At 39.0% G+C, this 10,665-nt stretch overlaps 1 long non-coding RNA gene across 1 annotated transcript; it reads right to left on the bottom strand.

Moving 5' to 3' along the window:
• Positions 1–393: 393 nt before the first annotated feature.
• On the bottom strand, positions 394–10,042 carry LOC117068330. The gene is made up of 2 exons (XR_004431067.1): positions 9,997–10,042; positions 394–676 (listed from the first exon to the last, which is right to left on the bottom strand). It is a non-coding gene; the product is annotated as an uncharacterized LOC117068330 (long non-coding RNA).
• Positions 10,043–10,665: the final 623 nt, after the last annotated feature.

The following is a 10,665-nucleotide window of genomic DNA, read 5'->3' on the forward strand; positions in this document are numbered from 1 at the left end:
TAATTACAAGATTACAGCAAGCCAAAGACTTCTAAGCCTTTAAGTCTTTACTCATGTTTTCTTCTCTTACTGCCCGTTTTCCTCAATCAACCTGGTGAACAGATAGTTAGTGGACATAAACCAGGTTAATGCTTATATCCTCATAATTGTTTTTTCTTACTGACCATGTTCTATACCCCTCCCTTTGGTGACCCTGACTTCCTCTCTTGTGCTCCTGAAGCTTCCCATCATCATTCTGATACTATTGTGCCATACTTTCTGAATTTATGTATCTATATAGCCTCCATAGGATGGTGAGCTATTTTAGGATAGTTCCTTTGTCTTTCGATTTGCCACAATATCCTGAGTTTATTTTTAGCACAATACCTTACATAACAGATATGCAGAAAATAATTGTGAAATAGGCAAACTTTAATAGTGGACTAGAGACCTTGGGAAGCAGCAAGGAAACCACTGATAAGATAAATATTAATGTGGCAAACTGGCTTTCATTGTTATGAGAGTTTTTAACAGTTTTTCTCCCACTTCTCGTTGGTTTACTATCACTCCTGGCATCCTAAATTAAAGTCAATAAATGTTCTGCCTATATGGGGCAACACTTGAAGCAGAGATGTCACGTAGGTTGTAAGAAAAAATGTATGGTTCCATGAAGGCTGATAGGAATGTAATTTTTAAGCTTGAAAAGAAAGAGACAGCACTCAGAACTGTATATTCACTTATTTGTATTAGGTAAGCTACCAGAAAAAAATTTTAGAGCCATTTCATATGGATAAAAATTCATGTTAAAAGCATTTTCAAAGATTGCATCAAATGTAAGCCCAATCCACTGTCCATAATTTTTTGAGACAGGATCTTGCTGTGTCAGATAGCCTAGAGTGCAGTAGAATGGTCATAGCTCCCTGCAGCCTTGAACTACTGGGCTCTAGCAATCCTCCTGCTTCAGCATCCCAAGCAGTAGCTGGGACTACAAGCATGAGCCACCATGGCTGGAAAGTTTTTATTTTTTGTAGAGATGGGGGTCTTGCTTTGTTGCCCAGCCTGGTCTGAAACTCCTGGCCTCAAGTGAATCTCCTGTCTTGGCTTCCTGAAGTGGTGAGATTATAGGCATAAGCCACTGTGCTTAGCCTTACTCTTTATAACAAATTTTGATTCTTAAAATATTCATAATGTAACCAACTATGCATATTGCACTAAAAACTTACCAATTAAGTTTCCATTATTTAAAACTATAGGATATTTGAGGCATGAATCACTATTTATTTTATTTTCTTTATTTCCTTTTTTTGAACAAATTTATTTATATAAACAAATAGTGTATGAGAGTAGAATATACTTTTAATTTCATGTTTTTGAAAAATGTATTCCAGACTACAGACCATTTTCAACATTTTTTTATTGTAATCTACATACAGCAAAATTTGCTCTTTCTGTTGTACAGCTCTGAGAGTTTTTTCTAATGCCTACAGCTGTGTAATCATCATCTCAATCAAGATATGGAACAGTTTTCTCACCCCCTAGTCGCCTAAATTCCCATATGTCCTTTTGCGGCCAACGTCTCCTCCCACTCCAGCCCCACCCACCACTGATCTGTTTTTTATCCCTATAAGATGTCCTTTTTCCAGAATGCCATTAAATGGGATAATACAGTATATAGCCCTTTGAGACTGACTTCTTTCATGTAACATCGTAGTGCCTTTGAGAGTCATCCATGTTGTTAGGTGAGTCACTAGTCCCTTCATTTTTTATTGTTGAGTAGTATTCCTTATGCCATAGTTTATTTATCTCTTTACTTATTGAGAGACAAGGTTTTGGTGATCACACTTAAAGGAATTATAAATGGTCATATACAATTTTATTTTGTTCTGTTTTGTTTTTTGAGACAAGGTTTCTCTCTGTTGCTCAGGCTGAAGTGCAGTGGTACGATCACAGCTCACTGCAGCCTTGGCCTCCTGGGCTCAAGTGATCGTCCCATCTCAGTGCCCCAAGTAGCTGGGACTACAGGTGCACACCACCACTATCTATTTCTTAATTTTTTTTTTTGTACAGTGGGATCTTGCTATGTTTCCCTGGCTGCTCTCGAACTCCTGGGCTCGAACAATCCTCCTGCCTCATCCTCTCAAAGTGCTGGGGTTACAGGTATGAGCCACCACTTGGCCCAGAGTTTTTTAAAAAACATAAATTTTCATTGCTTTTGTGTAAATACCTAGAAGTAGGATTGCTGTGTCATATAGTAAATGTATATTTAGCTATATAAAGAAATTTTCAGACTTTTCTAAAGTGGTTGTGCCATTTTTTTATTATACTTTAAGTTCTGGGATACATGTGCAGAAGGTGCAGGCTTGTTACATAGGTATATATATACCATGGTGATTTGCTTCACCCATCAACCCGTCGTGTGCATTAGGTATTTCTCTTAATGCTATCCCTCCCCTAGCCTCCCACCCCCGACAGGCCTCATGGTGTGATGTTCCCTGCCCTATGTTCATGAGTTCTCATTGTTTAACTCCCACATATGGGTGAGAACATGTGGTGTCTGGTTTTCTGTTCTTGTGTTAGTTTGCTGAGAATGATGGTTTCCAGCTTTATCCATGTCCCTGCAAAGGACATGAATTCATCTTTTTTATGGCTACATAGTATTCCGTGATGTATATGTCCACATTTTCTTTATCCAATCTAATACTGATGGGCCTTTGGGTTGGTTCCAAGTCTTTGCTATTGTAAACAGTGCTGCAATAAACATACCTGTGCATGTGTCTTTATAGTAGAATGATTTATAATCCTTTGGGTATATTTATAATCCTTTGGGATTTATAATCCTTTCCTAACAGGATTGAAAGAGTAAGAAGAATGTTGGTATTTATCGATGAAAAATTTTGATATGTAATTGAAATAGGGGCTAGTTTTTGTCATGTGAGGAGGAGCATGCCGGATGTCAGAGGAGTCCCTTGAGTTACTTCCAGAACTCAGAAGTGGAAGGAAGTTATTCCTAACTTTATTACTGGAGCTACTATGGGATGGCTGGGTCAAATGGTATTTCTGGTTCTAGATCCTTGAGGAATCGCCACACTGTCTTCCACAATGATTGAGCTAATTTACACTCCCACCAACAGTGTAAAAGTGTCCCTATTTCTCCACATCCTCTCCAGCATCTATTGTTTCCCAACTTTTTAATGATCACCATGTTTGTGCTATTTTTTATTACCAACAGCAATATAAAATATTTCCAATCACTTTGAATACTTTAATATTGTAAAGACATTAAACATTTAAACCTTCTTACTGGTAGGTAGTGGCATCCCATTGTGGTTTTAATTTTCACTTTCCTCTTTACTACTGCTATTGAACATTTTGTCTATTCAAGCCTTTTAACCATTTTTAATTCAGCTGTTGACTTTCTCATTACTGTGTTTTAAAAGTTGAATATATGTTGGGGATACAAGTTATTTATCAGATGCATGACTTATAAATATTTTTCCCAGTTCATAGCTTGTCTTCATTCTCTTCACAGTGCCTGCTAAAGAGCAGAAATTCTTAATCTTTGATAGTGTCTATAATTTTTTCTTTAATGATCTTACATCCAAGATTTTCTCTTTGATGTTATATCCAAGATTTCTTTGCCTAACTCAAGATCATGAATTTTTCCGCTTATGTTTTCTACTGGAAGTTTTACAGCTCTATGGGTTATTATTATTATTTTTTTTTCTGAGTCGGAGTTTCACTCTTGTTGCCCAAGCTGGAGTGCAATGGCGCAATCTCAGTTCATTGCAACTTCTGCCTCCTGGGTTCAAGCAATTCTCCTGCCTCAGCCTCCGAAGTAGCTGGGATTACAGGCATGGGTCACCACGCCCGGCTAAGGTTCTATACTTTTTGTCTGGGTTTATAATACATATTGAATTTTTATACAAGGTGTACAAAAATTTCACACAAGATGTGAACTATGAGTTGAGGTTACATGTGTTTTGCAAAACTGTTTCAATAAAGTTTGCTGTAAAGATTATCAAGGATTCTCTATTGAATTCCCTTTGTACAAAGGTAGAAAAATAATGGATTCAACGTATGGGTCTATATCTGCACTCTCTAATGAGTTCCATTGATATATGCTGGTTAATTTCTCAAATTCTACATCAGGATAGCTCTTTTTTAAACCTCAAAGATGTGAAAATAATTTTCCTTATAAATAGGAGAACTGAGAGCCTTTTGTATCCTTGGCGAATTCAGCTAAACTTTCTTAGCTCTGTTTCTTTATCTGTGGAATGTGGAATTGCATTAACAGAAATCTAAAGTCCTGTTTTTTCTTTCTTTTCCTCTTCCATTCTTTTCCCTTTCCTCTTCCCCTCAGCCTTCTCAGTCCTTCTCACCCTTTCTTTCTCTCTCCCTTCTCCTCCTACCCCCATATTCTTTCTCTGTCTGGTCAGTAGATGGTGCTGTGCTGCAAGACATATATTTGCTGGTTTCTTAAAACTTTTAAATATCACATTATGTCATCTGTTAATTCTATGCCTTATGACTACACTTTGAGAACTGATCCTTAAATTGTTAATGGAACAACGATGTTCACACCCCTCCCTCTTTGAGAAGCGAAACCCCAGGCATGAGTCTGGCTGCTTAAACTAGGTACACTTCTTCACTGGAAAATTTGTCAAGAGATAAAGGCCTTTGATTAAGAAGAAATATTTTTTAAAAGCAATAGTGGGTAGTGACCCTGAAAACTCCAAATGTCCTTCAGCCGTGTGTGACATTTGAGTTGGTGTGTGTTTACCCAAAGGCCAAAAAATGGATGGCCATGAAGGACATAGGATAGGAAGCCCCTTTGCTCAAAATAAAATCCCAAGGTTAATTTGTTTGTGAATCACAGAGCCAGCTGTCTGTCCTGGCCCAGTATGACTTTTGTGGTGACAGCTGTTTCTACCAAGATTTGACGAGTGGGAATGAGGGCAGAGCTGGTGGTTGCGAGATGGGATGGAAGTGGGAGATGGATTGCAAGTATGGACTCTGGTTTCTTTAAAAAGGAAACCCATGGGTTTTTACATATTCTCAATTGAACTTGTAGTTCCTTTAGTTGCACATAATGCTTTTACTTCCCAGGAGAGAAGAGGTGGGTGTGCACGGTTAGTTGTTTCTTCATGTCCCCTTAGGTTACAATTTAATGATGGGTGTTTAATTTTCCAAAAGTTTAGCAAACTGTGAAGGTTTCCATAAAGGGCGCTATATTTGCTGCAAAAATCTAGTCTGTGTTCCTCTGGCCCAGAAACCCTGAGGTACAGTGAACTCATGTTTCTTAGAGCCTGATTTTCAAAATACCAAATGAAAGGCCCTTCTTGGGGTTTATGGCATCATCCTAGTATTTCCATGTATAAATAATAATAATGTTCATTTGATAGTGCTTTATGGTTTTGAAAAGTAATTTTACCAACATATGCAATTATGCTTTTGCTTAGAAAGTAGATATTTGAATTAGGGCATTGGAGGTCAAAGCCAGAGAAGATCAGTGAGGAAGAAACATATAGGTTACTGATGACTTCTATCCTCATTTAGGTCTCCAATTGGGTGTTTCAAATTAACACAACTGAGCTTCTACATCCATCCCCTAGCCACTCAATTTCCTATCTCCTCCATCTGGATACATGAAAATGCCATCCTTTCATTTGTTCAGCCCCCAAGTTTTGGAGTTGCCTTTGATTCTCCTGTTTCTTATTCTACACCTGAGTTACAAGCAAAACCTATTGGAATTGCCTTTAAAATACAATGTATTTAGAATCCAAAAACTTCTCAGCACCTCCATGGGTACACCCTAGTCTATTCCACTATCATCACTTACATGATTTAGGACAAACGTTTTCTAATAGATTCCCCTGCCTCAGCCCCTGTCCCCACTTTAATTTAGACACAGTAGCCATAGAAATGCTGTTAATAGGTAAATTGGACCTTGTCAAGTCTTGGCCCAGAACCCTTTAAAGGCTTTTCATCTCACGTTGAGGAATTGCAAAGACCTTACAGTGGCCTACACAGTCCTGTGTGATGTGACCTCTTCCATGCTTTGGGATCCTATTTCCTATCACTGACCCTCTCTTACTCACTCCTGTTCTCCTGAGTCCTCCTTAGACGTTCCAGGGGTGCTGCTCTCCTAGGATCTATTTACTTGTTCTTTATCTTTGAATGCTCCTCCCCCAAATATGATTCTCACTCTCATTTCCTTCAGATCTTGAATCAGTGACGCCTTCTTACTGTGGCCTTCCCTGGCTGTTCTACCTAAAATTGGACCCTCTCTAATGCTTTCTGATCCTTTCCTAGCTTAATTTTTTCTTCAGCACTTATTACAATATAATCTGCACTTAATTTGTCTTGCTTAACTTTCTAGAATATAAATTTCATGAGGGCAGGGATTCTTGTCTATTTTATTCATTACTCTATTTCCAAAGCCCAGAGGAGTGCTTGACACAAAAGAAACACTCAATAACTATGACTAAATACATAAATGAATGGATTCTCCACCTTGTTTTCATGGTATGTGTGAGTCTTTGCAAGTACCAACCACCAAAGAAAGACTAATGCTTGACTAGATTCTGGCAGAGTAAAACTCGATGCTCCACCATCAGTTTGTGAAAAATAACAGTTTCATCGTCTAAATTCTAGATCCTGACTCAGCAGGTCTGGGAGTCCATATTTATGTATTCCTCAAGAAATTTTAAATCTTAATCAGATCTGGAGGTCCTTTTGTCTAGAGAACAGTTTACCTTTAACTCAACAAATGTTTATGGGATATATTCTGTATTCCAGAAATTATGCCAGGAAATGGCCCTGCACTGAAGTCTGGTAGGAGAGACAGATGAGTAAAATTACACTTGCCATGTAGTATAATAAGTGCTTTCCCGAGGCATTTATTAATTGCAGGGGTTGTGAAAGACAAAAGCAGAATAGATCTGAAATGGATCTGAAGAATTCTCAGAGGAAGTGACTCACGTTGAAGAGGAAGTGACAAACAGGTAAGGAATATAGGGCACTGTAGTTAGGAAAACATCTTGGCCTCTGAGTTCAAGACGATTGCCAGGTTCCTGAGTCATGCCTTGTACCAATGAAGGGGGCAAAGTTAGACAGCCATCTATTTTTGCAAGACCTTCCTACCTTTCTTTTTATAGCCCTCTCTTCCAGGTGTCTAGGATTTTAACTATCTTGAGATAGTTAAAATAAAATAAGTAAAAATATAAAAATATATTTCTGGCTTATTTGTCTGACTCTCCTTTAAAAAGAGTATAATGAGATCCTTTCTAATACTGAGTAGCTAGTGATTTTCTGGGGTGTTCACATTTCAACAACAAGGCAACCTTTAATAATAAAAAAAATGAGGCAGGTATCAGTGACAAGCCAGCAAGGAGATATTCTTTTGGGTTTGAATCTTCAATTTTCCTTGAGTCACATCACATGAGAAGGACCTTAAGGTTGGTGCTAGAATTGATCTGCAGTAATTCTCTGCCAATTCATCACAATGCTGGGGGAAATGATAACCACTCCTGTCGCTTCCAAGCTTTGCTATAGGTCTTAGACCAATGCCTTTGTTTTTCCATGCTGCAATTACTCAATTTTTAAATATCATATTTGTGTAGAGCATTGTGCTTTGTTCATTTATATTAGTCAAGGTAAGTAGTGTTTGCTGCTATAACACACAACCCCCAGGTCTCAGTACCTCAACACAACAAAGTTTTATTGTTTTGCTGGTATCATGGTCCAATGTGAATTCCAAGAGAATGGGGATGGGTCTGTTGTTTGGACAGGAGCCTCTGCTTTGTGCCTCCATTCAGAGACACAATTATTTTCGTAATGGGGCTCTGCAAGATCCTGTCGTGGCTTCAAAAACTGTCCTGACATCTTTCAGATAGCAGAAGAGGAGCAAATGGAACAGGCACTCACTTTAATATGCCTTAAACCAAGAGTCAACTAATTTTTTCTGTAAAGGATAGTACATATTTTAGGCTCTGAAAGCCACCTAATCTTTGTTAAAAACTACACAGTTCTGCCGATATAGTGTGAAAGGAGCCTTAGACAATATGTAAGTGAGTAGGGTGGCTATGTTCCAATGAAACTTTATTTACAAAGACAGGTGATTGGCCACATTTGCCCTGTAGGCTATAGTTTGCAGACCCCTGCGTTATACCAAAAGGTGTGTCTTCCAATCACATTCCATTGGCAAAAAACAGTCATATGTTCCCATCCAGATGTAGAGTGTCAGGGGAATGTATTGTGGCTGTGTGCCTAAGAAACTGGTGAGAATTTAGCCTGCCTCTGATGCATCATATATTAGGGGTAGGATGTTCATTGATTATTGCCCAGATGGTAGACGCACTGTTCTCTACTTCCAACTTGCTCGAGGTCAAAAATTTTCCTGTAGAAGACATGATCTCACAAGTTTTCTAAGCTTCTTTATCCTTTATTCTGGAGAACAATGAGGATGGTTTGCTGAAAGGGGTCTTGAAGAATCCTATGTAGACCAGGTGGGAGAGTTTGCTCCCAGGAAAAAAATAAGTATTATCTCAAATAGGTGATTGAAGTACAACATGCTATCCACTGGTAACAAGTAATCATAACTGGATGGCAAGGATAAGAATCACTCTATGTTAACTCAACTTTCAAATTCACCCAGGAGCTAAAGCTCTTCTATGTATTGGTTTCCTTTTTTGTCTTCTTCCAAAGTCCCTGGAGATGGATGAAAACCTTGCTCTGCAAGTATGCATTCAAAAATCTAATTATACTAGCAGTAATTTAGTGTGTGGTAATCTGTTTCCTTGGATCTCGAAAGGCTTCCCACTTGATCTACTGTGGACTCAGAAATAAAGGGTTCTTTCAATAGCCCTGTGAATTAAGCAGAGCAAACATTTGGCTAAAAATAAGGTTAGGGAAGGCTTACTATATAGGAGTTACAAATGTCTCACAATCCTTGTTCTCAAACTCTCACACTTTAAAATGGTTTGACAGATTGAGTGCAAGCAGTCATGCCTCCAATACTCCACGGCTCCCCTTGCATCTGGCTGGCCTAGTTACTCATTTTGGCCAATAACATGGTAGATGTGATGGTGGAGACTTGCATGCTCCACATTCTCTTTAAACTCTTCTGCTCCCATGTGCGAAAGCCTAGGCTAGCCAGGTGGGAGATGACAGAGAACATGGAGTAGAGATCAGCTGTTCCAGCTGAGGCCTTCCTAGTCTAGCCAGCCTGGCAATGTGGCCTCCAGATGTTTGGACAGCTCAACAGAAACATGGACCAGATCAACAGAACTACCTAGGTGACCTGCAGATTTGGGGGTTGTTACTCAGCAATAGCTAACTGATAGTGTGTCAATTATGTATGCTTTCAGTTTCAAGAAAAGACTTGCTCACAGGGGTTGGAAAGCAGGGACTTATTTGTCTTTATAATAGGAAGAATAAAATTAGGTACAGGGCAGGTTCAGTGCTTCAGAATGACATAAATGAATCTACTGATCATATCTTCCACAATTTAGTTTGCTGGATTTCATTCTGTCATTGGTAGCAACATGGTTGCCAGATGGCTGATTTATCTCCAAAATTATAATGGTGTTCGAGGTGGTTTGAAGAAAGAAGGAAAAAGGGCAAAAGAGTGTGATGGCTGTTACTTTTAACCAGAGAAGTAAAAGGTCTTCTTGAATCCACATTTCAAAAGATTTCTGATTATGTGTCATTGGGCTAAGCCATGTTACATGGCTATCCCTTGGCTGGAAGCTGTCTGGGAAGGCGGAAGTTGTATCTGCCACAAGAAATCAACAGACAGGTGATTGGTAGGCTATGTTTCCAAAGGATGATTTTTCAGAGAAAGTCTCATAGAGGTGGTAACTTTGGGCATGACAAAGGGCTTCTCGGGTAGACAAGATGGAAAAGGGCACTCTGCTAGAGAGAGCTGCATATTCCAAGGTACAGAGCAATGAAGGAACATACCTATGTGAGAGCTTCACATTTATAACTGAGGCCCAGAAATGGGCAAGTATTCACCAAAGGTAATAAAACTAGAGATTGAACGAGCAGGGTCCATCTTTAGATTGTAGTCCAAGGTCTCACCACACCTGGCAAAAGTAGAATCAATTCTTACGACCTCAGAGTTTCTTGTTCATGTCCCCTTCATGGCCCTTATCACATTGAAATAGAGTCATCTTTTTACTAAAAAGTAGATCTGGAGGTCACATTATTAGTTGGCAAAACTGTGTATATTACTCAACCTTTTGGCCTTAGTTTTTCCCAAAATACTGCTAAAGACATCACTCAGTTACTCAGAAAAATCACCTCTGATTCACCCTGTTTATAGACATGAGGTTTTGAGATCTATTCATTTCACATCAATAATCCCTCACATTCATCCTATTGGTACCAGCCAGTATAAGCCTCTATTACGTCTCAAATGTCTAGTGTAATAAACTAAATATCTACCTATTTTCTCTGGCCCTTCAAATCCAGCCTGCATTTGAATTTTGTGTGGCTCTTTCCAAAGCTCACTTCAGCCAGGCAAGACTGGGCTCAATCCTCTGTCTCCCACTGCCTCTCTAAGTACAAAGTTCTGAAAGTCACTCCAGAGATTATTATCACTTTACCTGGAGAGAGACCTCCCACCTTTAGATTTGTCTGGGAGAGTCCCAGATCGAGGCTCTTGTCCTGGTGCCCAGTCCA

Source organism: Trachypithecus francoisi, unplaced genomic scaffold (genome assembly GCF_009764315.1).
Source record: "Trachypithecus francoisi isolate TF-2019V2 unplaced genomic scaffold, Tfra_2.0 Lachesis_group21, whole genome shotgun sequence".
NCBI lineage: Eukaryota > Metazoa > Chordata > Mammalia > Primates > Cercopithecidae > Trachypithecus > Trachypithecus francoisi.